This window comes from Oncorhynchus gorbuscha, linkage group LG20 (genome assembly GCF_021184085.1).
Source record: "Oncorhynchus gorbuscha isolate QuinsamMale2020 ecotype Even-year linkage group LG20, OgorEven_v1.0, whole genome shotgun sequence".
Lineage (NCBI taxonomy): Eukaryota > Metazoa > Chordata > Actinopteri > Salmoniformes > Salmonidae > Oncorhynchus > Oncorhynchus gorbuscha.
The window spans coordinates 7,942,945-7,969,565 of record NC_060192.1 but is presented as its reverse complement, the minus strand read 5'-3'; the positions used below and the strand labels follow the sequence as shown (position 1 = coordinate 7,969,565).

At 44.6% G+C, this 26,621-nt stretch overlaps 1 protein-coding gene across 1 annotated transcript in view; it reads left to right on the top strand.

Moving 5' to 3' along the window:
* Nucleotides 1-16,328: 16,328 nt before the first annotated feature.
* The window catches only part of LOC124007230 (disabled homolog 2-interacting protein-like), a 230,101-nt gene continuing 219,808 nt past the window's right edge, over nucleotides 16,329-26,621 (top strand). Inside the window, exon 1 of the mRNA XM_046317642.1 lies at nucleotides 16,329-16,487. The gene's annotated coding sequence lies outside the window, so the exon portion shown is untranslated. The remainder of the gene's footprint in view (nucleotides 16,488-26,621) is intronic.

The following is a 26,621-nucleotide window of genomic DNA, read 5'->3' as shown; positions in this document are numbered from 1 at the left end:
AAATCAACAAAGCACTATTTTGGTTTGTTTGTTTGTCAATTAGGGTGTTCAGAGTGAATATGTGGTCTGTCGTACGATAATTTGGTAAAAAAGTCAATTTCACATTTTCTCAGTACATTGTTTTCACTGAGGAAATGTACGAGTCTGCTGTTAATGATAATGCAGAGGATTTTCCCAAGGTTGCTGTTGACGCATATCCCACAGTAGTTATTGGGGTCAAATTTGTGTCCACTTTTGTAGATTGGGGTGATCAGAATAAGGATGATGTTAAAGAGTTTTAGTGTAGCCAATTGGAATTTGTTGTCTGCATATTTTATAATTTCATTGAGGATACCATCAACACCACAGGCCTTTTTGGGTTGGAGGGTTTTTATTTTGTCCTCTTGTTAATTCAAGGTAATTGGAGAATCCAGTGGGTTGCTCATTCTTTAATAGTAGTCTTTTATAGTTGATTCTAAGATTTGTATTTGATCATATATTTGTTTTTGCTGTTTGTTCTTTGTTATAGAGCCAAAAAGATTGGACAAGTGGTTTATACATACATCTCCATTTTGGATAGATAATGCTTCATTTTTTAATTTTCCCAGAAGTGGTTAGAGTCTATGGATTCTTCATTTACATTGAGATCATTTCTGACATGCCGTTGCTTCTTTTTCTTTGGTGTATATCTGTATTGTTTGAGTGATTCACCATAGTGAAGGCTTAGACCCAGGTTTTCTGGGTCTCTATGTTTTTGGTTGGATAGGTTTCTCAATTTCTTTCTTAGGTTTGGTGTAGGTCCGGGGGGGGGGATACTTGTGTTTATCTGCTGTATGGTAGCAGGATGGAAGTCTTTCGTGGTAGCGGTGTGGATATAACCACTTGTGCATTGGGGAAAGTAGAAGAAGCTTTTTCAATCACTCCCTTGAGTGCTGTGGTGACCCATTCCTGCTGTGCTCTTAGGTCGTTTGTACCTGAGTGTACTATTATGTGGCTGGGTTAATTAACCTAGTTGGTCCTCAAACAGAAGGTCTGTTCTCAGTGGGTGTGGGGGGTTGTCAGGAGGGCTATCAGGATGGCTGTGTCTCTCCCTCTATCCTTCTCCTCTGGCACAAACCCCTCTCTTCCTCCCTCTGTTTGTTTTTCTGTGCAAGTGTATGTGTGTTAGGGTATAATGCAGGTAATCGGTATCCCGGGTTTCAGACCGGTATGCCTGTCTATTCTCCCCCCTCCCTCAGTAAATCATAATGGAGTCAGGAGAGCTTAACTGGAATGGGAAAGGGGGATACCTAGTCAGTTGTATAACTAACTGCCTTCAATTGAAATGTGTCTTCCGCATTTAACCCAACCCTTCTGAATCAGATAGGTGCGGGGGGGGGGCTGCCTTAATTGACGTCTTTGGTGCATGGGAAACAGTGGGTTAAACTACCTTGCTCAGGGGCAAAACGACAGATTTTCACCTTGATTGTGGACTTGAGGGAACGCCCCCTTATCCACATCGATGGAACAGTAGTGGAGAGTGGAGAGGAGTAGTGGAGAGGGTAGTAAGTTTTAAGTTCCTCGGTGTACACATCACAGACAAACTGAATTGGTCCACCCACACAGACAGCATCGCGAAGAAGGCGCAGCAGCGCCTCTTCAACCTCAGGAGGCTGAAGAAATTTGGCTTGTCACCAAAAGCACTCACAAACTTCTACAGATGCACAATCGAGAGCATCCTGTCGGACTGTATCACCGCCTGGTACGGTAACTGCTCCGCCCACAACCATAAGGCTCTCCAGAGGGTAGTGAGGTCTGCACAACGCATCACCGGGGGCAAACAACCTGCCCTCCAGGACACCTACACCACCCGATGTCACAGGAAGGCCATAAAGATCATCAAGGACAACAACCACCCGAGCCACTGCCTGTTCACCCCACTATCATCCAGAAGGCGAGGTCAGTACAGGTGCATCAAAGCTGGGACCGAGAGACTGAAAAACAGCTTCTATCTCAAGGCCATCAGACTGTTAAACAACCACCACTAACATTGAGTGGCTGCTGCCAACACACTGACTCAACTCCAGCCACTTTAATAATGGGAATTGATGGGAATTGATGTAAAATATATTACTAGCCACTTTAACTTCTTAAGGAAGACGCAGAATACAGTTCCCATGCAGGAACATCACTCAGCGGAGTTTCAGAGCGCTACCTATAGTTTTTGATAAAACTCATTAAACTTTCATTAAAATACACATTCAATGTAGTGAATTGTCCGGGTAAATCCACCAAGTCATTTGTAAAATGCTTTTCAAAATATCCTGATAGTCTGATTTTGCGGTAGCCGAGACCTGAAGAAATGGGCTGTCTCTTCTTCGTTTGACCAAGAAACAAATCCGAGACAAATGACAAGACTGTTGACATCGTGTGGAAGCTGTAGGTATTGCAAGCTCGGCCCCATTTAATCTGAGTCATGTTTAACAATGGGTTGAGTTGGCGCATGGATATATTTTTCCATTTTCAGTGATCAGATTTTCCTGCACTTTTCGATGAAACGCACGTTCTGTTATAGTCACAGCCGTGATTTAACCAGTTTTATAAACGTCTGAGTGTTTTCTATCCACACATACTAATCATATGCATATACTATATTCCTGGCATGAGTAGCAGGGCGCTGAAATGTTGTGCGATTTTTAACAAAAAGCTGCAAAAATTCGCAGCCTCCCTAATTAACCAGAAGGGGACTAGGGTTCCAATTTTGGAACCCCCCCCCACGTTCAGCTGGAAGGTGGCGCATGGAACGCAAAAATATTCCTAAAAATATTTAACCTCCACACATTAACAAGTCCAATGGCTCAAATGAAAGATAAACACCTTGTTTATCTACCCAGCAAGTCAGATTTCTAAGATGTTTTACGGCGAAAACATAGCACATATTTATGTCAAACCTCCACCGAAGACACAGCTAATTTGCATAGCCAAGTTGAAAAAAATATGCAATCAACAAACGCAGGATTAAAAGAAAAATAATGCACTAACCTTTTGAAATCTTCATCGGATGACAGTAATATAACATGTTACACAGTACATTTATGTTTTTTTCAATAATATGCTATATATATCCATAAATCTCTGTTTACAATGATGCATCGTTCAAAAAATGCTATTCAAATGTCCTGAGAAATGACGATAGCTCCGGCAGATAACGTCAGCTAACAAGGAATACACATCATAAACTTTTACTAAATATGCATGTTCTACATATATATAGTTAGATACACTTCTTCTGAATGCAATCGCTGTGTTACATTTATTTTTAACGTTACAGGTTTCGTTCACTAGGCTATACTATGAGACGGCGCTCAAAAAGTTGCATTATGGCTCCTCTATCTTGGAGTCCACATAAACCCAAATTTACCACATAAATATTCCCTTACCTTTGCTGTTCTTCCATCAGAAGACCTGGAAGGAATTATACTTACCAAAAACAGCGTTTAGTTTTGCAGTCTGTGTCTTTCGGTTCTCAAAAACGACACATTTCGGTTGAAATGTAGCCAAAAGTCAAGTGGATGCGCACCAAAATGTCAAACTTACATATTATATGTCGATTAAACTTGTCAAACTAACTTCATAATCAAGCTTTAACATGTTATAAAGGTGTACAGCAATCGTGAGGACGAACAGAAACACAGGCACCGTTTAATCGATCTTGGAAAAAAGACAGGACTTGACCAGAGCGCGCATAAAAGTGACCTGTTTTTTCGCGTGACCGAAAGGTTTCGGCCAGCCAAAACTCTCGTGAGCACCGATTCTCACAATGAGAAGCCCCATTGAAAGCGGAGATCGCGCTGAAGTCAGAAAGACTGTTCCCAGAACTGTAACTGCTTGGGAAGGGTGGGGGCGATGACGTCAAAGTTGGGCCAACTTTTCTGATGATAAGAGAGAGTTTGGGAGAATGACTGCCCTGAGAGTTCTGCTTTACATACAGACATAATTTAAACGGTTTTAGAAGCTTTAGAGTGTTTTCTATTCAATAATATTTTTTTTTGCATATATTAGCAACTATTGACAAAAAAAGTATGTTTACTATGGGCACGCAATTACTCCAGCGGGGGCAGTAGACAGCCCTATCCCCATGAGGTTTTAAACAATGCTACTTAATATAATGTTTCCATACCCTACATTATTTATATGTATACGTATATACTGTACTCTATATCATCTACTGCATCTTTATGTAATACATGTATCACTAGCCACTTTAAACTATGCCACTTTGTTTACATACTCAACTCATATGTATACACTGTACTCGATACCATCTACTGCATCTTGCCTATGCCGCTCTGTACCATCACTCATTCATATATCTTTATGTACATATTCTTTATCCCTTTACACTTGTGTGTATAAGGTAGTAGTTTTGGAATTGTTAGCTAGATTACTCGTTGGTTATTACTGCATTGTCGGAACTAGAAGCACAAGCATTTCGCTACACTCGCATTAACATCTGCTAACCATGTGTATGTGACAAATAAAATTTGATTTGATTTGTCAGCTCGGGGATTCAATCCAGCAACCTTTCAGTTACCGGCCGAACGCTCTAACCACTGAGACGTTGTAGTCATGTTTGAAGGGTTGTAGTCCTGTTTGAAACGTTTAGGGAAAGGTTAAGGTCTGGCGAGGGGATGTACTGGTATGTCTTCTATATAAGTAGTTTGTGGTCCTGTGGTACAGTTATAGGGGGTAGTGGTGAGGGGATGATCTAGTAGGCTTTGTGGTGGGGTTTAATTGAGGAATCGTGAGGTGTTTAGAGGGGGATGAGGTAGTAGCCCTGTTGGTGGGGCTTGGGAGGAGTGTTGAGGTGGAGGAGGAGGTATTATGTCGATTCTGTGGATGAATGTCTCTCTTCCTCCTGGGCTAGAACAGCAGCAGAAACCTGAGAGGATTGATCAGGTTGGGAGGGAGGAGAAAGAAAGAAAGAGAAAGATTTAAGTTCACGTTATCCATGTATGGAACAGCCAAGTCAACTACAGTGTAGGTTCTTTATAATAGTGTTATAATGAATATTGTAGGGGGGCATAAAGTTATAGCGGTGGAATAGCCTGTATGTATATGTGAGAGTAGTAAGAGTCTTCTCTCTAGATGTAGTTTGGTGGGGAGAGAGTCCTGGCCTCAGCCATGCACTTTTTTTCTGGTCAACCACAGCTCTGGCTCTGATTGGACCATTCTCAGGAAGGAATTCTGCTCTCTGAGGTCTAGATCCCGCCCCCTCTGAGCCCGGGTTGCACTGGAACACAACGGCATTCCCTCTGCACACACGGAGGGGGAAAGTGCGTATGTTTGAGGGAGAGAGTGACATTGTGTATGAGAGGGAAGGAGATAAAGAGAGTGACTGAAGCATTTAGGGACAGTTAAAATTTTCCTGGAGGGGGTCTGATCCAACTCGAAGCACCTGCAAAGCGTAATATTTAAACGTGAACATTGCAGCAAAAGCGAACTCCTTCCTCCTCTACAAAATGTTGAGTTTTCCCGGGATATTGTGAAACGCTGGGGAAGCTGTGAAGCCAGCTGTAGACTATTGTGTGATTGTGTTTGAGTCTGTTATTAAATGTGAATGTTTACTGCTTTTCATTAAATCATGTATGTCTACAAATATTACATATGTATTCCTTTATATGGGCAGAATATTGTAGCGTAGGCCTATGCAGTCGTTCATATCCACAGAATGTTTTATATAAATTTGTTCATATGGTTATATAAAGGCTGAATGATAAAAACAGTTTCTACAATGTATTTTCATTTTAAAGAATGTATTTTCATTTTTTATTTAAAAAATTACACTACCACATTAACACCAACCATTCACAATAAAACATGTATTTATCAATGTAAAAGCTTAGGAAAATACAGAAATCCTGGTGCAACAATAAGTAGGCCTAAAGTAGGCCTACTTATGTGCTTAGTGTTCTGGTCTCAAAGGGTTTCTGGGGTCATTGAAAATGATTGAAATGGATGTGTCATGAATAAGTGTCAAAGTAGGCTAGGCGCTCATTTTTCTCAGATGCAACTTGAAACGGCAACTTAAAAGTGTAGCCAACGCTCTTCGGGTAAGACTCCAGGCGCTCAGTCGTGGTGTACTTCTGAACCAGTGACTTCAGATCCTTCTGTTGTTTGCGCCAGCGAGGTCTTTGCCATGGCGGTGGAACGCCAGCAAGATGCTGCTCCGTTCTCATTTAGCCTCTTTGCTGCTGTCGTTGCAATGGCTCGATTTAACGTCCAAATGGTGGGGTGGGTTAGCGACAAGATTTGCCATGTCTTGCAGGACCAGCGTCATAGCAGTTCCATAATTCTGAGATGAAAAAAAGAAACCATGTTATTGGCCTTGGGCATGCTCTCATCGACAATAAGAATACGAGTAATAAATCCATTACTCTGTTAATCAAGACATAAGCGATCAAGGTTTCATTTTAAAAATGCACCACGCTCCCCAACGTTACATTTTTTTTAAGTGGATATCGACTTTTCCACCTTAGCATTCTTATGTTGCACAGTCAACGCCATGCAGAGATATGGGCCAGAACGTTGAGGGATTGCCGACCACCACGGACAAGCTCACTCTCCCTGCCTGTTACATTAGGCCTACATTACAATCAGAGCCGGCATCAGACATTGATCAGCTAGCCATATTTATAATTATATAAAATACAGTGCCTTGCAAAAGTATTCATCTCCCTTGGCCTTGTCCCTATTTTGTTGCATTACAACCTGTAATTTAAATAGATTTTTATTTGGATTTCATGTAATGGACAAACACAAAATAGTCCAAATTGGTGAAATGAAAAAACAATTAGTTGTTTCTAAAAAATAACTAAAAATGGTAAATGGAAAAGAGGTGGTGCATATGTATTCCACCCCTTTTGCTATGAAGCCCCTAAATAAGATCTGGTGCAATCAATTACCTTCAGAAGTCACATAATTAGTTAGATTGTACACATGTGGACTTTATTTAAGTGTCACATGATCTGTCATATGATCTCAGTATATATTCACCTGTTCTGAAAGGCCCCAGAGTCTGCAACACCACTGAGCAAGGGGCACCACCAAGCAAGCGGCACCATGAAGATCAAGGAGCTCTCCAAACAGGTCAAGGATAAAGTTGTGGAGAAGTACAGATCAGGGTTGGGTTATAAAAAAATATCAGAAACTTTGAACATCCCACAGAGCCCCATTAAATTCATTATTAAAAAATTGAAAGAATATGGCACCACAACAAACCTGCCAAGAGAGGGCCGCCCACCAAAACTCATGGACCAGGCAAGGAGGGCATTAATCAGAGAGGCAACAAAGAGACCAAACATAACCCTAAAGGAGCCGCAAAGCTCCACAGTGGAGATTGGAGAATCTGTTCATAGGACCTCTTTAAGCCATACACTCCACAGAGCTGGGTTTTACGGAAGAGTGGGCAGAAAAAAAGCCATTGCTGCTTAAAGAAAAAAATAAGCAAACACTTTGGTGTTTGCCAAAAGGCATGTGGGAGACTCCACAAACATATGGAAGAAGGTACTCTGGTCAGATGAGAGTAAAATTGAGCTTTTTAGCCATCAAGAAAAATGCTATGTCTGGCGCGAACCCAACACCTTTCATCACCCCGAGAACATCATCCCCACAGGGATGCATGGTGGTGGCAGCATCATGCTGTGGGGATGTTTTTCATCGGCAGAGACTAGGAAACTGGTCAGAATTGAAGGATTTGATGGATGGCGCTAAATACAGGGTAATGCTTGAGGGAAACCTGTTTCAGTCTTCCAGAGACTTGAGACCTGGACCGAGTTTCACCTTTCAGCAGGACAATGACCCTACTTGAAGGAGCTGGAGCAGTTTTGCCTTGAAGAATGGGCAAAAATCCCAGTGCCTAGATGTGCCAAGCTTATAGAGACATACCCCAAGTGTCATGCAGGTGAAAGAGGACCCAAAAGCGACTTGGCGAAAACAGAGTCTTTAATCCAGTAAAGTAAATACAATCAAAAAACACAACTTTCACTCGAAATGACGAGGACAAACTGGAGACTCGATCTTGAACAGCAGGTGAACAGCAGGTTGCCTCGGGAAGGCACTTGAACCAAACAGACTCAGACACCTGCTCACCACGCAGCATCTGAGGAAAACACGACACGACAGGGCGATACACAAACACAGCACGGTGAATTCTAGACAAGGAACCGACAGGGCAGAAACGAATAACAAGGAGAGAAATAGGGACTCTAATCAGGGAAAAGGATCGGGAACAGGTGTGGGAAGACTAAATGATGATTAGGGGAATAGGAACAGCTGGGAGCAGGAACGGAACGATAGAGAGAAGAGAGAGCGAGAGAGTGAGAGAGGGAGGGGGAGAGAGAGGGCTAGAAAGAGGGAAAGAACCTAATAAGACCAGCAGAGGGAAACGAATAGAATGGGAAGCACAGGGACAAGACATGATAATAAATGACAAAACATGACAGTACCCCCCCACTCACCGAGCGCCTCCTGGCGCACTCGAGGAGGAATCCTGGCGGCAACGGAGGAAATCATCAATGAGTGAACGGTCCAGCACGTCCCGAGACAGAACCCAACTCCTCTCCTCAGGACCGTAACCCTCCCAATCCACTAAGTATTGGTGACCCCGTCCCCGAGAACGCATGTCCATGATCTTATGTACCTTGTAAATAGGTGCGCTCTCGACAAGGACGGGAGGGGGGAGGGAAGACGAACGGGGGTGCGAAGAAAGGGCTTAACACAGGAGACATGGAAGACAGGATGGACGCGACGAAGATGTCGCGGAAGAAGCAGTCGCACAGCGACAGGATTGACGACCTGGGAGACACGGAACGGACCAATGAACCGCGGAGTCAACTTACGAGAAGCTGTCGTAAGAGGAAGGTTGCGAGTGGAAAGCCACACTCTCTGGCCGCAACAATACCTTGGACTCTTAATCCTGCGTTTATTGGCGGCTCACAGTCTGTGCCCTGTAACGGCAAAGTGCAGACCTCACCCTCCTCCAGGTGCGCTCACAACGTTGGACAAACGCTGAGCGGAGGGAACGCTGGACTCGGCAAGCTGGGATGAGAACAGAGGAGGCTGGTAACCCAGACTACTCTGAAACGGAGATAACCCGGTAGCAGACGAAGGAAGCGAATTGTGAGCGTATTCTGCCCAGGGGAGCTGTTCTGCCCAAGACGCAGGGTTTCTGAAAGAAAGGCTGCGTAGTATGCGACCAATCGTCTGATTGGCCCTCTCTGCTTGACCGTTAGACTGGGGATGAAACCCGGAAGAGAGACTGACGGACGCACCAATCAAACGACAGAACTCCCTCCAAAACTGTGACGTGAATTGCGGGCCTCTGTCTGAAACGGCGTCTAACGGGAGGCCATGAATTCTGAATACATTCTCGATAATGATTTGTGCCGTCTCCTTAGCGGAAGGAAGTTTAGCGAGGGGAATGAAATGTGCCGCCTTAGAGAACCTATCGACAACCGTAAGAATCACAGTCTTCCCCGCAGACAAAGGCAGACCGGTAATGAAGTCTAGGGGCGATGTGAGACCATGGTCGAGAAGGAATGGGGAGCGGTCTGAGACGACCGGCAGGAGGAGAGTTACCCGACTTAGTCTGCGCGCAGTCCGAACAAGCAGCCACGAAACGGCGCGTGTCACGCTCCTGAGTCGGCCACCAAAAGCGCTGGCGAATAGACGCAAGAGTGCCTCGAACACCGGGATGACCAGCTAACTTGGCAGAGTGAGCCCACTGAAGAACAGCCAGACGAGTGGAAACAGGAACGAAAAGGAGGTTACTAGGACAAGCGCGCGGCGACGCAGTGTGCGTGAGTGCTTGCTTAACCTGTCTTTCAATTCCCCAGACTGTTAACCCGACAACACGCCCATAAGGAAGAATCCCCTCGGGATCAGTAGAAGCCACAGAAGAACTAAACAGACGGGATAAGGCATCAGGCTTGATGTTCTTGCTACCCGGACGGTAAGAAATCACAAACTCGAAACGAGCGAAAAACAACGCCCAACGAGCTTGACGGGCATTAAGTCGTTTGGCAGAACGGATGTACTCAAGGTTCTTATGGTCTGTCCAAACGACAAAAGGAACGGTCGCCCCCTCCAACCACTGTCGCCATTCGCCTAGGGCTAAGCGGATGGCGAGCAGTTCACGGTTACCCACATCATAGTTGCGCTCAGATGGCGACAGGCGATGAGAAAAATAAGCGCAAGGATGAACCTTATCGTCAGACTGGAAGCGCTGGGATAGAATGGCTCCCACGCCTACCTCTGAAGCGTCAACCTCGACAATGAATTGTCTAGTGACGTCAGGAGTAACGAGGATAGGAGCGGACGTAAAACGTTCTTTTAGAAGATCAAAAGCTCCCTGGGCGGAACCGGACCACTTAAAACACGTCTTGACAGAAGTAAGAGCTGTGAGAGGGGCAGCAACTTGACCGAAATTACGAATGAAACGCCGATAGAAATTAGCGAAACCTAAAAGCGCTGCAACTCGACACGTGACCTTGGAACGGGCCAATCACTGACAGCTTGGACCTTAGCGGAATCCATCTGAATGCCTTCAGCGGAAATAACGGAACCGAGAAAAGTAACGGAGGAGACATGAAAAGAGCACTTCTCAGCCTTTACGTAGAGACAATTCTCTAAAAGGCGCTGTAGAACACGTCGAACGTGCTGAACATGAATCTCGAGTGACGGAGAAAAAATCAGGATATCGTCAAGATAGACAAAAACAAAGATGTTCAGCATGTCTCTCAGAACATCATTAACTAATGCCTGAAAAACAGCTGGCGCATTGGCGAGACCAAACGGCAGAACCCGGTACTCAAAATGCCCTAACGGAGTGTTAAACGCCGTTTTCCACTCGTCCCCTCTCTGATGCGCACGAGATGGTAAGCGTTACGAAGGTCCAACTTAGTAAAGCACCTGGCTCCCTGCAGAATCTCGAAGGCTGATGACATAAGGGGAAGCGGATAACGATTCTTAACCGTTATGTCATTCAGCCTCGATAATCCACGCAGGGGCGCAGAGTACCGTCCTTCTTCTTAACAAAAAGAACCCCGCCCCGGCCGGAGAGGAAGAAGGCACTATGGTACCGGCGTCAAGAGACACAGACAAATAATCCTCGAGAGCCTTACGTTCGGGAGCCGACAGAGAGTATAGTCTACCCCGAGGAGGAGTGGTCCCCGGAAGGAGATCAATACTACAATCATACGACCGGTGAGGAGGAAGGGAGTTGGCTCGGGACCGACTGAAGACCGTGCGCAGATCATGATATTCCTCCGGCACTCCTGTCAAATCGCCAGGTTCCTCCTGAGAAGTAGGGACAGAAGAAACGGGAGGGATGGCAGACATTAAACACTTCACATGACAAGAAACGTTCCAGGATAGGATAGAATTACTAGACCAATTAATAGAAGGATTATGACATACTAGCCAGGGATGACCCAAAACAACAGGTGTAAACGGTGAACGAAAAATCAAAAAAGAAATAGTCTCACTGTGGTTACCAGATACTGTGAGGGTTAAAGGTAGTGTCTCAAATCTGATACTGGGAAGATGACTACCATCTAAGGCGAACCCTAGGTGTAGGCTTCTCTAACTCTCTGAAAGGAATGTCATGTTTCCGAACCCATGCTTCGTCCATGAAACAACCCTCAGCCCCAGAGTCTATCAAGGCACTACATGTAGCACCCGAACCGGTCCAGCGTAGATGGACCGACAAAGTAGTACAGGATTTTGATGGAGAGACTTGAGTAGTTGCGCTCACCTGTAGCCCTCCGCTTACAGATGAGCTCTGGCTTTTACTGGACATGAATTAACAAAATGTCCAGCAACTCCGCAATAGAGGCACAGGCGGTTGGTGATCCTCCGTTCCCTCTCCTTAGTCGAGATGCGAATCCCTCCCAGCTGCATGGGCTCAGTCTCTGAGCCAGAGGAGGGAGATGGTTGCGATGCGGAGCAGGGAAACACCGTTGATGCGAGCTCTCTTCCACGAGCCCGGTGACGAAGATCTACCCGTCGTTCTATGCGGATGGCGAGAGCAATCAAAGAGTCCACATCTGAAGGAACCTCCCGGGAGAGAATCTCATCCTTAACCACTGCGTGGAGTCCCTCCAGAAAACGAGCGAGCAGCGCCGGCTCGTTCCACTCACTAGAGGCAGCAAGAGTGCGAAACTCAATAGAATAATCCGTTATGGACCGTTCACCTTGGCATAGGGAAGCCAGGGCCCTAGAAGCCTCCCTACCAAAAACTGAACGGTCAAAAACCCGAATCATCTCCTCTTTAAAGTTCTGGTACTTGTTAGAGCAATCAGCCCTTGCCTCCCAGATAGCTGTGCCCCATTCTCGAGCCCGGCCAGTAAGGAGTGAAATGACGTAAGCAACCCGAGCTCTCTCTCTAGAGTATGTGTTGGGTTGGAGAGAGAACACAATCTCACACTGCGTGAGAAAGGAGCGGCACTCAGTGGGCTGCCCGGAGTAGCAAGGTGGGTTATTAACCCTAGGTTCTGGAGGCTCGGCAGGCCAGGAAGTAACAAGTGGCACGAGACGAAGACTCTGGAACTGTCCAGAGAGGTCGGAAACCTGAGCGGCCAGGTTCTCCACGGCATGGCGAGCAGCAGACAATTCCTGCTCGTGTCTGCCGAGCATGGCTCCTTGGATCTCGACGGCAGTGTAACGAGCGTCTGAAGTCGCTGGGTCCATTCCTTGGTCGGTTCCTTCTGTCATGCAGGTGAAAGAGGACCCAAAAGCGACTTGGCGAAAACAGAGTCTTTAATCCAGTAAAGTAAATACAATCAAAAAACACAACTTTCACTCGAAATGACGAGGACAAACTGGAGACTCGATCTTGAACAGCAGGTGAACAGCAGGTTGCCTCGGGAAGGCACTTGAACCAAACAGACTCAGACACCTGCTCACCACGCAGCATCTGAGGAAAACACGACACGACAGGGCGATACACAAACACAGCACGGTGAATTCTAGACAAGGAACCGACAGGGCAGAAACGAATAACAAGGAGAGAAATAGGGACTCTAATCAGGGAAAAGGATCTGGAACAGGTGTGGGAAGACTAAATGATGATTAGGGGAATAGGAACAGCTGGGAGCAGGAACGGAACGATAGAGAGAAGAGAGAGCGAGAGAGTGAGAGAGGGAGGGGGAGAGAGAGGGCTAGAAAGAGGGAAAGAACCTAATAAGACCAGCAGAGGGAAACGAATAGAATGGGAAGCACAGGGACAAGACATGATAATAAATGACAAAACATGACACCAAGAGACTTTCAGCTGTAATAGCTGCAAAAGGGGGCTTTCTACAAAGTATTGACTTTGGGGGGGTGAATAGTTATGCAAGTTTTCAGATTTTTTTGTCTTATTTGTTGTTTGTTTCACAATAAAAAAATATGTTGCATCTTCAAAGTGGTAGGCATGTTGTGTAAATCAAATGATACAACCCCCCCACCAAAAAAAAATATTTTAATTCCAGGTTGTAAGGCAACAAAATAGGAAAAATGCCAAGGGGATGAATACTTTCGCAAGCCACTGTATACTGCACCACACAACCAATGCACAAAGCATACCATCTTCAGGCGCTTCAATGTCATGTTTTTTGTTTTCAACACAACAATAAATAGATTGTCAATCTCGACAAAAACAAAAGACATCCCTCCCTACCTTGTAGACCGACCCAGTATTAAAGTATTGGCTGTCTGAATGTCATCACAACTTTTGGTGTTTTGAAACAGATCTCTTTCTATTCATCAAATGGCCGCTGCACAGTTTGGATTGATTGATTTGATTTGTCAGTTAAAAAAATAAACATACAGTGCCTTCAGAAAGTATTCACACCTTTGGCTGTTTCCACATCTTGTTGTGTTACAGCCTGAATTTAAAATGGCTTAAATTGAGATATTTTGTCACTGGCCTACACACAATACCCCATAATGTAAAAGTGGAGTTAAACTTTTAATTTTACAAATGAATAAAGAAAGAAAAACTGAAATATCTTCAGTCAATAAGTATTCAACCACTTTGTTATGGCAAGCCTAAATAAGTTCAGGAGTAAACATTTGCTTAACAAGTCACTAAATAAGTTGTATGTATTCACTCTGTGTGCAATAATAGTGTTTAACATGATTTGAATGACTACCTCATCGCTGTACCCCACACATACAATTATCTTTAAGGTCCCTCAGTTGAGCAGTGAATTTAAATGACAAATTCAACAACAAAGACCAGGGAGGTTTTCAAATGACTTGCAAAGAAGGGCAATTTAGTTTTTATCTTTACTGAGTACCACTCCCTATATTTTACATGTTATGGGTATGATTGTAAAGGGCGGCTCCGGCAGCTCCTGACAGGCGGGCGGCTCCGGCAACTCCTGACTGGTGGGCGGCTCTGGCAGCTCAGGACAGACGGGAGACTCTGGCAGCTCAGGGCAGACGGGCGGCTCCGGCAGCTCAGGACAGACGGGAGACTCTGGCAGCTCAGGACAGACGGGAGACTCTGGCAGCTCAGGACAGACGGGCGGCTCCAGCAGCTCAGGACAGACGGGAGACTCTGGCAGCTCAGGACAGACGGGAGACTCTGGCAGCTCAGGACAGACGGGAGACTCTGGCAGCTCAGGACAGACGGGAGCACCTGGAGGAAGGAGACGGAGAGACAGCCTGGTGCGTGGGGCTGCCACCGGAGGCCTGGTGCATGGAGGAGGCACCGGATAGACCGGACCATGGAGGCGCACTGGAGCACCGAACCTGCACAACCCTACCTGGCTGGATACTCCCCGTCACCAGGCCAGTGTGGAGAGGTGGAACAGACCGCACTGGGCTGTGCTGGCGAACCGGGGACGCCATGTGTAGGGCTGGTGCCATGTACCCCAGCCCAAGGAGATGAACTGAAGACGAGATGTGCTGACCCGGCTTCATGGCACCTGGCTCGAAGCCCGCTCTAGCCCGGCCGATACGAGGCCCTGCGATGTAACTCACCGGGCTATGCCTGCACACCGGGAACACCGTGCTTCTCACGGCATAACACAGTGCCTGTCCGATCCACCTCTCTCCACGGTAAGCACGGGGAGTCGACTCAGGTCTCCTACCTGACTTGCCCCCCCCCCCAGGGTCCCTTGCCGTTTAATATCTCCTCCCAAGTCCAGTTCTCCAGGCAGGTATCGCTGCCTCTCGTCACCACGCTGCTTGGTCCTTTCTAGGTGGGTGATTCTGTAACGGTCGTCGGTGGAAGTGCAAAACACACTAAACAGAAAAAGAATCACCCACAACTCAAGGGTGAAAACAGGCTGCCTAAGTATGGTTCTCAATCAGGGACAACGATTGACAGCTGACTCTGATTGAGAACCATACCAGGCCAAACGCAGAAATACCAAATCATAGAAAACATAGACTGCCCACCCAACTCACGCCCTGACCATACTAAAACACATCACAAGGGAACTAAGGTCAGAACGTGACAGCATCTCGTTATCAGAAGTAAAAATACAGCCAGACGGCTGCTGCTGTGCCTTTCTAGACTTTAGTACTCATTTGAAAGCAATAATGAAATTATTCATTGCATTGTGGTGTTGTAGGCTAGTCTACGTAGGATAATTGTATATTCCTTAAACAAGATAAATAGGGGTGCTTGTTGAGCTGCATGTCTCATGTCTTCGCTGTTCTTTCATGAGCAGTGGTGCACCTGGCCTCTCCGCAGCCTATCAGCTATTCCTATTTGTTCTTGTGGATTCCTATTGAAAATTGCTGCAGCTTTGAATGCTTTTTATGTGTGGTATGATTGCTTGTTAGCCTATTGCAGATCTGGACAAGCGATCCACCTTCCACTATTGTCACTATGAATGGTGGATAGTGGGCGGGATAGACGAGTAGACTATATCGACCTGTGGTATAGTAAAATATAGCACATGGAAAATTGTAGTGCATAAGGTAAGTATCAAAACACCTTGATATAGGGGAGGAGCACGCAATCGGATGAGGACATTTGCTTGCGTGGAAGACATTACATATTAAAACCTGCAAATGAGTGAATGTAAAGCAGAGAATAAATGCACTAGCCTCGTCTGTGCTCAAAACAACACACAAAATTTGACAACAATCCCCTATTTTGGACTACATTTTGAACCGTCCCTTAGTTCCAAGGCTTGAAAATGGGAAAGCAAGCAAGAGGACATGAGGTAGGGAAAGAAAAGTGTGTGTGTGTGTGTGTGAGAGAGAGAGAGAGAGAGCGAGAGAGAGAGAGAGCGAGAGAGACAGGCAGAGAGAGAGAGAGCACACACACTCTCACACACTCCCTCAGACCACTGCAGCTGAGTGAGTGGAGTGGAGCGAAGCAGAGGCAGAGGCAGTGATAGAAAGAGAGGGGGAGAAGGGAGGGGGAAATCGTTCCTTGTTACTACTTGTTGCTCTTGCCTTTCCGTGCGGAGCATTGAGGATGACATTCCCTGTGTTTTCCTGGCTGGAGTGGGAGCTCGTCTGAGGTAAGAGCCTCGCAACTTTTGCCATTTACTGCTGCTGTTTCTCGGGTGAGAGGGAAGGAGACAGGAGGTAAAACGGGAGTAGTATTTCAATGCAGAGTTTGAGGGGGTTTCTGTGGGAATGCTGGCTTTGTGGAGCGGGGGAAGAGAGGGAGGTGTGGAGGGAAGTGCCAGAGAGAACAGAGCTACACTCCTCTGAGTAAAGCAGAAGACAGAGAGCCTTCACTGAACGAACAGACTGGCCCCTCTGTAAGAACAGTCAGAGTGAAAAAAACTGAGGGAGAAAAAGACTGAAAGACACAAAGGGTCCGTTACATGTGTTTAACAACTCTGCTCTCTTGGTCGGACAAAACAGGAGCAGTGAAACACTTCAAAACTTCTAGTATGCTGTGTTTCCCCATGCTTTCTCGAGTCTCCAGTTCTCTAATTAATGTCTCTCTCTCTCTCTCTCTCTCGCTGGTGTGTTGTTCTGGATACCTCCAGTTCTCTAATTAATGTCTCTCTCTCTCTCGCTGGTGTGTTGTTCTGCATACCTCCAGTTCTCTAATTAATGTCTCTCTCTCTCTCTCGCTGGTGTGTTGTTCTGGATACCTCCAGTTCTCTAATTAATGTCTCTCTCTCTCTCTCTCTCTCGCTGGTGTGTTGTTCTGGATACCTCCAGCTCTCTAATTAATGTCGCTCTCTCTCTCTCGCTGGTGTGTTGTTCTGGATACCTCCAGTTCTCTAATTAGCGTCGCTCTCTCTCTCTCGCTGGTGTGTTGTTCTGGATATCTCCAGTTCTCTAATTAGCGTCGCTCTCTCTCTCTCGCTGGTGTGTTGTTCTGGATACCTCCAGTTCTCTAATTAATGTCGCTCTCTCTCTCTCTCGCCGGTGTGTTGTTCTGGATACCTCCAGTTCTCTAATTAATGTCGCTCTCTCTCTCTCGCTGGTGTGTTGTTCTGGATACCTCCAGTTCTCTAATTAATGTCGCTCTCTCTCTCTCTCGCCGGTGTGTTGTTCTGGATACCTCCAGTTCTCTAATTAATGTCGCTCTCTCTCTCTCTCACTGGTGTGTTGTTCTGGATACTTCCAGTTCTCTAATTAGCGTTGCTCTCTCTCTCTGGTGTGTGTTTCTGGGTAGCTCTGCGTAGTTCAAGACGGCTCCCAGTTTATAATCTGGAGTCACATTTCAACACAGTGCAGTCAGGAGGGAAGAGAGGAGAGGGTGGTAGTTAACTACTTTAGCAGTCTCATTCCCACATGTATCAAGTCTGCAGGATTGCTGTCTACCGCCTGCCTTCAACCAGAGGCTGTTTCCTTGACTACTGTAGATAACTCATATAATCATGCACGCTACCGTTACTATTTCATTATTATTTATCTTGCTGCCTTGTCACTTTAGCCTTGACTACATGTACATACCTGCCTCAACTCCCTGCGCGTTGATGTGGTACGGGATGCTGACAGTATGTGACTTACAATCATGTGTGTTATATCTCCTGCTCGCTTTTGTTTTTGGTCCGACCTCGTGTTGAAAGTTGTTTTGTCTATTTCGCACCTTCGATATTGAACACGGCATTGTTGAGGAAGAGCCTTTAAGTAAAGCACTTCGCTGTGCGGTTTACACCTGTGGGATTCTGCTCATGTGACAAGTAAACGACCAACTCATTTTAGCATGCAGCACTAACTTATTGTCGGCACTTAGCTCATCATCATGTCCCTCGTTACAACTGTTAATACTGTACGTTACAACACCTCCACCCAAAGACGAGACCATCAACCCAACCAGCGTGAACGTACTGCAATCTCCATAATGACAGTACTTCTGATTGACATAAATATCATGTTGGTGTTTAGCATGTCATTCGCAGCAAATGCAAGCACTCTTGTGACTTTCACAGCTTTTGAGATTTAGCATAAGTAGCCTATTTACATCAAAAGTCGTTCAAGGCTTTATATCATGTGTTGTATACCGTTTGAGGACTTATCAAGCCTTTATACTGTATCACGCGGCATGGATTTTAGCCGCCCTAGTCTAGTTGTCATGGTGATATATTCTGCCCATTTGGGTCCTTGTCTAGTGTACTCCAGTTATTGTTGTGATACCGTATGGTATGTTCTCCTCGACCCCAGTCTCAGGGTCAGCGCTGGCCAGGGCCGGGCGGTTGGTTGTTATTGTTGTCCTATTAATAGTGAGGGCTGGGACGGCAGGCAGGCAGCTGAGAGGGGAGAAGCCCGGAAGGGAAGGGAAGGAAGTGGCCTTGGAGCGGCCAGCCACCCGGAGAAGAGGGGTTACCAGGACCACCGAGCGGGAATTATGGAATTACAGAACAGTGTTCCCGAGGCGATGGGAATCAGTGAAGTGAATGGGACCGTTGCGGAACATCTGATATAGATCCGGCGTTTCTCTTAGCGAGGTGGAACTGAACGCTACGGAACACAGAGACTGGGGAGACATGGGCTGATACACTCTATCCTCTGGAGAAATACTCAGCATGGCTGCAACCTGGACGGAGCAACAGCAGAGGAATTGGACTCAAATCGTCTTAACTTCCACAACTTCCACACAGATTTCTATTAGCTGCTGTTTACCCAGGTGCCACATCAAAGCCAATCAAGCTTTACTTGAAGTGCATTTAAAGGATCTCAATAATCACTTTTTCTCTTTAAAACCAAAACAGTCACAGAAAATATGAATAAAGACTGCTCATCGCTGTCACAGATGTAGCACACTACTCTCAGAAACCTGTCTGTCCTTGCTTTTGTTACATAGTGAAAGCGACAGATAAAGTATGGTTGGTTGAGTAGTCTGATAATCTGCTTCAGCGTTTGTCTAAGGAGATGGGATGTAGCCACATAGCTCTCCTATCTCTTCCTTCCCTTTCATTCCACTTTCTATTCATCCCCCTCTTCTCTCGCTCCCTCATCCCCCTCTTGATAGGTTCATAAGGAATGTCAAATGGCAGCGTAGCCTAGTGGCTAGAGTGTTGGACTAGTAACCGGAAGGTTGCGAGTTCAAACCCCCCGAGCTGACAAGGTACAAATCTGTCATTCTGCCTCTGAACAGGCAGTTAACCCACTGTTCCCAGGCCGTCATTGAAATTAAGAATATGTTCTTAACTGACTTGCCTGGTTAAATAAAGGTAAAAAAAAACTGTTGCCGGAGGATAGTTGAATCTACAATCTGGTGTTTGAACTTGTCTGGTAACCCTTGTTTTATGGTCTGTCTTACCTCCATGCCAGTAGACCATTACGACTTACCATTGGTCAACATTATCGACATCATGTCATGGATTTACACGTCAGATGTTTTCTTGTATATAACATACATAGATCTTACAGTATAGTATGTAGAGTAGTGAATCAAGAGGCCTTTTTTGACTTCCTCCTTCCTTTCCCAGACTTCATTGCTGTGTTGACTGCGTGGTCTGTGACTTGGCGTGTATGTGTAGAGACATGTCAGGTGTGCTGCAGCCAGCGGCGCCATTGTGAAACGGTGTGTCTCTCTTGCAGTTCACTCTTGCTCCACGCTTTTTTTTGTCTTGAACGTACTTGTTCAGGACATTGTGTGAGCATGAGAAATGACAAATGAGAACTGACAGATTCGATTTCTATTTAAATATGGATAGAGTTTATTATCCATGAGACAAACATGTTAACTTTTCCCTAGAGGATCCGTAAGGATATTGTGTTGTGGGGGTGTGGTTAGAATGTTGATATAATAGTGTTGGTTATGAAGGTACACACATTTGTGCTGATGTCCAGTGGAAAGTGACAACCTGTGGCTGTTCACACTCAAAAATGTGGTTTCCTCAAAGGGTTCTTTGGGAAGGGTGACGATTCTATGTGGAACCATAATGACTCAAAGAACCCTCTGAGCCCTTCAATGGTTCTTTACAGTTCAGAAAAGGGTTCTTTGCTTTTAGTGATAATTAAAATGTAGGGAAGGTGGCTCATTTTAATATTTGTGGGGGGGGTTCAACCTTGAATGAGAGCGTCAATCCAGTTTATTTAATGTGTGGTGTTACGCTGTTACCTATTATATATGACCATGGCCAGGAATGGTGTCTTGTGAAAGACTCATTTATGGTCTTGTGTCAATTGAAAATGGTTGACTAAACCAGTCAGTGGCGTTCTCCTCAGGTAGCTCACCTAATTCAACTTATCAATTAACACAATAATAACATTTTTGACAATACAATATGGCTGACCTGAATGAAACAATCTGTATGGTTTCTCAAAAGGATCTACCAAGAGTGTTTCAGATTGGGAAAGGTTCTTTATTTGAACCATTCTGCATAAAGGTTCTAAAAAGAACCATAAAAAAGGATTGCAACCATAGCGGAACCTGTTTTTGGTGCTATATAGAGCCTTATGAAAGGGTTCTTTACAGCACTGTACAGGTTCCTCGTAGAACCTTCAAGAAGGGTTCTATATATAGCACCAAAAAGGGTGCCGCTATGGTTACAAGCCAAAGAACCCCTGTCTGGCATTATTTAGAACCATTATTTTTTTGTGTGTTGGGTGGACATTAAAAGCATAGAGTTTTATAGACAGGCTTCCATTTGGGCTGTGTGAATGGGTGCCCTCCCTCTCCCACTCTGCCCTTTGACCTGGCCCCTCAACAAAAGGTGTAATTGCTGCTGGTCGTAAACCACGTGGAACAGAAACAGAGAGGAGAGTGATATACTGTATGTCAAAATCAAATCAAATTTGTAGCATATGTTATTGTGGGTGTAACAAAATGCTTGTGTTTCTAGCTCCAACAGTGCAGTAGTATCTAACAATTTACAACAATACACACAAATCTAAGAGTAAAAGAATGGAATTAAGAAATATATAAACGTTAGATTGAGCAATGTTGGAGTGGCATTGACTAAAATACAGTAGAATAGAATACAGTAAATACATATGAGATTAATAAAGCAGTAGGTAAACATTATTGAAGTGACTAGTGTTCCATTATTAAAGTGGCCAGTGATTCCAAGTCTATGTATATAGGGCAGCATTCTCTAAGGTAAAGGGTTGTGCAACCGGGTGGAAGCCGGCTAGTGATGGCTATTTAACGGTCTGATAGCCTTGAGATAGAAGTTGTTTTTCAGTATCTTTGTTCCAGATTTGATGCACCTGTACTGACCTTGCCTTCTGGATGGCATTCCTGTGTTGTAGGTTTCCTGGAGGGCAGGTAGTTTGCCCCTGGTGATGCCACCCTCTGGAGGGCCCTGTGGTTGCGGGCAGTGCAGTTGCCATATCACACAGTAATACAGCCCAACAGGATGCTCTCAATTGTGCATCTGTAAAGGTTTGTGAGGGTTTTAGGGGCCAAGACAACTGTATTAATCGAGTTTGAAGAGGCGCTATTGCTCCTTCTTCACCACACTGTCTGTGTGGGTGGACCATTTCAGTTTGTCAGTGATGTGTATGCTGAGGAACTTGAAGCTTTCCACCTTCTCCACTGCAATACCGTCGATCTTGACAGTTGTGAGCTCCATCTGCTTTTTCCTGAAGTCCAAGATCAGCTCCTTGGTTTTGTTGATTGAGAGGTTATTTTCCTGGCACCACTCTCTCAGGGCCCTAACCTCCTCCCTGTAGGTTGTCTCGTCAATGTTGGTAATCAGGCCTACTACTGTTGTGTCATCTGCAAACTTGATGATTGAGTTGGAGGCGTGCTGGCTACGCAGTCATGGGTGAACAGGTAGTACAGGAGGGCGCTGAGCATGCACCCTTGCGGGGCCCCTGTGTTGAGGATCAGTGAAGTGGAGGTGTTGTTTCCTACCACCACCTGGGGAGGCCCGTCAGGAAGTCCAGGACGCAGTTGCACATGGTGGGGTTCAGACCCAGGGCCCAAAGCTTAATGATGAGCTTGGAGGGTACTGTGGTGTTGAATGCTAAGCTATAGTCAATGAACAGTGGTTGTCTGTAGACCCTCCCATACGCATCCTGTCTGAGCCGTTTGAATTATGACTCCACTTTGTCTCTCCACTTTGTCTCTGTACTTACGGAGGGAATAACTACACTGTTTGTTACGGCCATATTCCCAGTCACCTTGCCATGGTTAAATGCGGTGGTTCGTTTTCGGGTTTGCGCAAATGCTGCCATCTATCCACGGTTTCTGGTTTGGGTAGATTTTTTAAAACTTGTGTATGATAATTCTACAGCAGTCCCTGCAGCATACACTCAAACCGGTTTGATTAGAATGCTCATTTAGAACGTCCTGTTTCGATTGACGCAACAGTCAGCATTTTTAAGCTAGCCACACAGTTTTTTCACAGAAACATTTTGCACAAACACAGTCCTTACAAAGTTATATCCTGAATGTGACCAGTTGATTTTTGGACGCAGCTTTCAGACATTCACATAAGTAGGGACAGCATAACACAATCATCCAAACCGGAAAATGTGGGCTACATTAGTCCGAGCATTAATTGAGGAAAGATTGATGTAACGTGGTCATATTTAGACAATTCTCGGCTGTCACAATATGAATTAGCTAATAGCAATTACTATTTATAAATCATCACATCACGGGTTTGTTCTCCATTGATTAAAATAATTGGGTAAAACACTTTCTAGAAGTCTAAAGTAATCCGGCGATGGTTAGTTTGTGCACGCCGCCATGTATGTTGGCGTCAACCAAAGATAATAAGAGGAGACAAGAGGAGTTTGGTCTGTTTGCAGTATGCATGTTGAAGGGGGTTCTGTCATCTACAATCATTCACTTCCAGAAGTTTACCCTTCACCTCATTATAACATCTTTGGTCTGACAGACATTTATTTACCTGACACCCAGAATGCATTGTATAATGTCAATTAACATGACGTCACACATAGCTGGCAAATAGCTTAGCATTAGCTCATTATAATCAGTACAACCTTCAAAAAAGTGTTTTACACACATCATAGGTGTCCATTACAATCTATGCAATAATCAGAAAGCATTATTTGTCACCAGTACTTTAAAACATGTGAATAAAACTGTAAATACTTTATGCATACATACATACATACATACATACATACATACATACATACATACATACATACATACATACATACATACATACATACATACATACATACATACATACATACATGCATGCATACATACATACATACATACATACATACATACATACATACATACATACATACATACATACATACATACATACATACATACATACATACATACATACATACATACATACATACATACATACATACATACATACATACATACATATGCATGCATGCATGCATGCATGCATGCATGCATGCATGCATGCATACATACATACATACATACATACATACATACATACATACATACATACATACATACATACATACATACATACATACATACATACATACATACATACATACATACATACATACATATGTATGCTACAGTATAAATGACAACATGATATACAGAAAATAAGACATTTACTTTGATAGGAATGCATGTCCAAAGTCATTATTTGTAAGGAAAACAACCAGGAAGGCAATGTGAGCTCCAGCCAGAAACATATCTACCCGGAACATATCCCAGTCTGCGTGATCAAAACAATCTTGAAGCATGGATTCCGATTGGTCAGACTAGTGTTGAAAATAACTTAGCATGGGCACTTCCTGTTTGAGTTTCTGCCTATAGGAAGGGGTGAGCAAAATGGATTTGTGATCAGATTTGCCGTAGGGAGGGCAGGGGAGAGCCTTGTAGGCATTTTGAAAAGTCGAGTATCTGTGATCCAATGTTTTGCTTTGCAAAAATCCCCAGCTACGATAAATGCTGCCTCAGGATATGTGGTTTCCAGTTTGCATAAAGTTCAGTGTAGTTCATTGAGGGCCATCATGGTGTTGGCTTGAGGGTGAATATACACGGCTGTGACTATAACCAAAGATACATCTCCTGGGTGGTAATACGGTCGGCATTTGATTGTGAGGTATTCTTGGTCGGGTGAACAAAAGGACTTTTGTTTATGTATGTTATCACAGTCACACCTTGACTAGTTAATCCTGAAACATACACCCCCACATTTCTTCTTCCTGGTATTCCTGTCTGTGCGATGTATGGTGTCTGCTATAGAGAAGAGTATGTATTTGTGTGCGTGCGCATGGCATTTGTTTGTGTATCTGTGTGTGTGTGTGAAAGGGTGCATTATGCAATGTTTGTGTGTCGGGTTCTAAGATTGTGACTGAGTGCGTGTTTGGCGAGTGTGCGTATGTGTGGTTACACAAGAAGTTTGATAGTCTGCGCTCCTCAATAAAATAATAAATGAGCTATTTCATACCCTTCTGCCCCATTTGAAAGAAGCACTGTATCAACAGACTCATTGTCTTTCTTTTTTTAACTCTAAGGCCATGAACTCCTGAGCTGTGTGAAGTGGCATATGTTATGGCTACTGTATGTCTGGTCTTGTGAGTGTATATTGGTTTAGTGTGTGTATTGGTCTAGTGTATTGGTCTAGTAGTGTGCATGCTGCCTCTATGGAAAATGTTAGTTTTTATTGATTGTGTTTACAGATGTAGGATCTTAATTTGATCACCCTGTTGCAGGAGAACTTTCCTGCAATGCAGGACATTTAACATGTGTAGTGTATTTGAGGTTTAAAAAGGCTTCTAAAATTTGTAATTTCCACTTACGAATTTTAGACTTGATTTTCACATATTAGTAATATATCAACCCCTACAAAAATGTGTCTAGGTTTGCTGGGCCTTGGCAGTGTGTGCGTGTGAGCGTGCGTGCGTGCGTGCGTGCGTGCGTGCGTTTGCGCGTGTGTGTGGATGGTAAGGAATGCACCGGTGTTGTTGTGCCAGATGCATCATGCTGTGTTTGACATTTGTTTGGCTCTTTGACCTTGCCTCACTGTGGCTCTCTCTCACACACACACCCTTCTTCTGTGCCAGTGCCAATCTTAGATTGTTCTGGACTGAGTTCCTAGGTGGAAAAACAGGAAAAGGCCAATGGAGACACACAGACAAAGAGACAGACAGACGTCAAACAATATCAGACACACACACAGTTTTAGATTTACACAAACACATTTAATACATACAGAAAATCTAAATTGGACCAGATAGGGGTTGTTTGGCTTGTAAACAGACCAGATAGGGGTTATTTTGCTTGTAACCAGACCCCTTCGCTTTATCCAGATGTTACGTTACAGACTTATTCTGAAATGGCTTGAATAGTTTTTTTTCTACCCACAATACCCCATAATGACAAAGCAAAAACAGGTTTTTAGACATTTTTGCAAATGTATAAAAATGATAATAACCAAATATCGCATTTACATAAGTATTCAGACCTTTTACTCGGCGCTTTGTTGAAGCACCTTTGGCAGCGATTACAACCTTGGGTGTTCTTGGGTGTGATGCTACAAGCTTGGCACACCTGTATTTGGGGAGTTTCTCCCATTCTTCTCTTCAGATCCTCTCAAGCTCTGTCAGGTTTCAAAATCAAATCAAATTGTTTTTGTCACATGCGCCGAATACAACAGGTGTAGACCTAACCGTGAAGTGCTTACTTACAAGCCCTTAACCAACAATGCAGTTCAAGAAATAGAGTTAAGAAAATATTTACAAAATAAACTATGGGAGAAAAAAAATATATTAAAAAATTACATAACAATAATGAGGCTATATTCAAGGCTGTATTGGTGTGTTCTGATTGGATGGGGACTACCATTTTAAGATCTCTCCAGAGATTTTCGATCGGGTTCAAGTCCGAGCTCTGGCTGGGCCACTCAAGGACATTCAGAGACTTGAGTTGTCTTGGCTTTGTGCTCAGGGTCGTTGTCCTCTTGGAAGGTGAACCTTCACCCCAGTCTGAGGTCCCAAGCAGGTTTTCAACAAGGATCTGCCTGCACTTTGCTCCATTCACCTTTCCCTCGAGAGATGGTACAAGGTTTCCTCCAGACGTGATGCTTTGCATTCAGGTCAAAGAGTTCAATCTTGGCTTCATCAGACCAGAGAATCCCGTTTTTCATGTTCTGCGAGTCCTTTAGGTGCCTTTTGGCAAACTCCAAATGGGCTGTCATGTGCCTTTTACTAAGGAGTGACTTACGTCTGGCCACTCTACCATAAAGGTCTGATTGGTGCAGTTCTGCAGAGATGGTTGTCCTTCTGGAAGGATCTCCCATCTCCACATCCAC